The sequence below is a fragment of the Mus pahari genome, chromosome 3 (genome assembly GCF_900095145.1).
Source record: "Mus pahari chromosome 3, PAHARI_EIJ_v1.1, whole genome shotgun sequence".
In the NCBI taxonomy this organism is placed as follows: domain Eukaryota; kingdom Metazoa; phylum Chordata; class Mammalia; order Rodentia; family Muridae; genus Mus; species Mus pahari.
In genome coordinates, this window is record NC_034592.1 from 126,507,076 (window position 1) to 126,510,585 (window position 3,510).

At 43.2% G+C, this 3,510-nt stretch overlaps 1 long non-coding RNA gene across 1 annotated transcript; it reads left to right on the top strand.

The window, feature by feature from the left end:
• LOC115063631 lies at positions 1-3,504 on the top strand. The gene is made up of 3 exons (XR_003843493.1): positions 1-32; positions 1,328-1,404; positions 3,413-3,504. It is a non-coding gene; the product is annotated as an uncharacterized LOC115063631 (long non-coding RNA).
• Positions 3,505-3,510: the final 6 nt, after the last annotated feature.

Here is a 3,510-nt window from a genome sequence, read left to right on the forward strand (position 1 = left end):
TCCAGGAAAGAAGAGCTGATGTTCTTCCTGTGGTGAGCACTAGAATATGGAGCCTCTAGGGAACTGAGAGCCAGTCTCCTACTGTCGTCTTGGAGATCCAGTTTAGGGATCAGAATGGTATTGGCAATGTTGGGGGTTGAGCCCGGGACCATCCATGATTAGGTACGGGCTCCAGCACTGTATCTCCAGACCCCGCAAAGTAATTTGTGTTGAAGCTACTCATATTCACTGTCAAAATGATTATAGGCTTCATAAAGTCTAAGCCGTCTTGAGTTTAGCTACATTGTCGACTTGAAAGGATGCACTTTAGGTAGTTTATTTTGTGGACTCTTAGAAGACATTGCTTCTAAATCAGAATTCCCTCTTTTCTCCTAAATGTTCCGGGCTGGTAAAGCAGGGCTCTCTTCACCATGCCATGCTGTGAACCAGCGCGCTCTGCTGGGTCCATGCTCCTCACTTAAGCACTTGTCATCTGTTTCTTTTCAGGAACTTGATTTCATTCCTCCTTCACGGTGGTCCCGCAATGTCTGTAGTATCTAGTTAGTCCCCCCCCCCCAAACCTGCATAGGGATACTTCATTTTTAATTTAAATTTCAATTAGTTAAAAAAGATAATGTCGATATTTTGAGACAGGATCTCCTTGTATAGCCCAAGCTGGCCTAGAACTCAGCAGAAGCCCTTTCTAGTGCTGGAAGTACAGGCGTGGTCTGCTATGCCCAGCTAAAGTTCATTGTTTAGTTGAATGAATATCTGTGCTTCCAATGTCTAGCCAAATACGACTGACAGAAACAGCGTTTTCATTGTTGCAAAAGATTCAGCTGAACAATGTTTTCTTTTTTCTTTTTTTTTAAATATTTGTTTATTATATATAAGTTCACTACAGCTGTCTTCAGATACCTCAGGAGGATGTCAGATCTCATTACTGATGGTTGTGAGCCACCAAGTAGTTGCTGGGATTTGAACTCAGGACCTTTAGAAGGTGTTCTTAACTGCCGAGCCATCTCTCCAGACCATAAACAGTGTTTTCTATTGAGCATTTTAAGGTGGTTTACGTGGTTATTCTAGTCTTTCTGGTTCTATTCTTTTCTGGTTATTCTAGTCTTGAAATATTTGACATTAAGCCTTAGACAAAAGTCTTTCATCCCAGCATTTGGGGGGAAAGGAACCTTTTTCCCACTGTGGTTATGTGTGTGACCATTTATGACATGAGAAGTAGAAAAGTCTTAGATTCTGCGGCCTGGCTCGCCTCCACCAGAGACTGTTTAAGACGGTGGAGGGTGTGCTTCCTGTACAGCGGTCTTTTTGACTCTGGCATCTTTCTATCCAGGGCACCAGAACAAGCACCTCTGAAAAGTAAAATGATCTATGCAAGCTCGAAGGATGCCATCAAGAAGAAGTTCCCAGGTAGGAGCTAGACTTGCCTCTGAAGCTTTCCTGGGTGCAGCCGGTCCCCAGGATCGGGACTGGAATGTTTCTAAAGCCCGCCTTATTATCGTCATAGAGCTTTAGAACCAAAGGGCAACAAAGGGAGCATCATGTGTCTTGGGCTAGTCACGCTGTCTGCTGGCCCTGTTCATGACCCTGTCCATTTTCTATTAGCTCTACATCACTGTGCAGCTGGGTTTAAACTAGTTTTTCACATAACAGGTGGGGATCACTTGGATTGTTATTCCTTGTTTTTTAATATAGTCATTGACAAAGCTGCAGAAAGGAGATGCTCATAGCAGCGAACATTCTTTTGTCTCTAGCTTTACTGTTGAATGGCGTGATTTTAGGTAATTGAGGCCTCTGGGTCCAAAGGAAAGTGCACTCACCTGAGCTGGCAGGGTGACTTGCGGCTGGGTGCCTGGGGTCCGGATGAAGTGACCTTGGCCAGACTCCAGTCAGAAGACATTGGTATGGTAGAAAGAGCATGGGGGATAAACTCAGGCTTGCACAAGGGCTGAGCTTGCTAACTGCTGTGTGACCATGGCCAGAACCTTAACCTCATGGGCCTTGATCGCCAAACAGCTGAGGGAGCAGAGCTTCCACGGTTTACCCAGTGTTGGTTTTGTGTGTTTTCTATAACTGGATTTTTGCATTCCTGGAGTAGAACTGGTTCACCCCAGCTTGTTCTAATGAGTTAAGAAATCAGCTTTCCTGCTTCCTTCCCCAGTGCTGCTGCTGCGCCCTTCAGTGGGTTCTTTGTTCTGTGGGTTGATTTGGGGACCTAGAGTGAGCTCACAAATACCAACTGATAACTCAAAGCTCAGTGGCTTCTCAGCTCAGTACTTTGATAAGACCCAAGACTTAATTACTACATAAGACTTGATTTAGGGATATTAAGTGATAGTCACCATGTCACCTGTCTTGTGGACTCATCAGTGGCATTCTCAAATTAGTCCAAAGTTGTATAAACACTGACCTGTTGGGCTTTGAGAAGAGTTTGGAAAGTGATCTTCAAATGGTAGACTAACTGTTCAGTTGTTTAAAGCATTCTGTGCAGAGAACCTGCTGCGTGTAAGCCCTTGGGTGAGCTAGTTCTACAGTGTGCTGATAGAATTGTCCTAGGGCCCACCAGTGCCACAGCTTACGTGTCCAGTCTTACGTGTGGTATGAAATGCAACCACAGAACAGTGTTTACGTTCATGCTTGCTTTTTTTTTTTTTTTTTTTTTTTTAAATTAGTTTTTTTGAGGCTAAGTTTCTTTGTATAGTCCTGGCTTTCCTGGAATTCTCTCTGTAGACCAGACAGGCCATCCACCTGTCTCTTTTAAATGCTGGGATTAAAGGTGTTCACCACCACCACCCAGCTTCTACTTTTTATATGTGAACATCAGTGTGCAGATTCATTGACAATTCACATGCGAGTCACAGATGGCTGGTTTGTATGGTTGGAAGTCACACTGTGTGAGTGCTGGGAACTGATCCTCTGATGATCATATGCACACTTGACCATTCAGCCATGTCTCTAGCCCTGTATTTTTACTTGTTTTAAAAACTAGGAAAAAATTACTGGCCTGCCTTTTTATTGAAGTACCATCCTTAGTAAAATATGTTCACAGACTGAACAATGATTGTTTATACCCAGTTATTAGCTCCACAAATCCTTCCTCAATGCTTACTTTCCTTTGTACCATTCCCTGCCTTTTCCTGAACCCCAGTAGTAACTGGTATCCTGGCTTCTGACTGCATACAGTAGCTGGGCTGATTTAGACTTGAACAAATGGAATCATAACGGAATGTACACTCGGTTTCTGGTTGCTTTCAGTCAGCATTATATTTGTTGAGGAGGTCAGTATTTTGATGCATGTGCTTATACATTATTTCTTCCCGCAATTGGATAGTGTTCTGTAATACTTTAAATTTTTGGTACCTTAGGGAAATGAATAAGCTGCTGCATAATCCTAAACAGAATTTGTTTTTCTCTGTAGGTATAAAGCATGAGTATCAAGCAAATGGGCCAGAAGACCTCAATCGGAACTGTATTGCTGAAAAGCTAGGTGGCTCCTTAATTGTAGCCTTTGAAGGA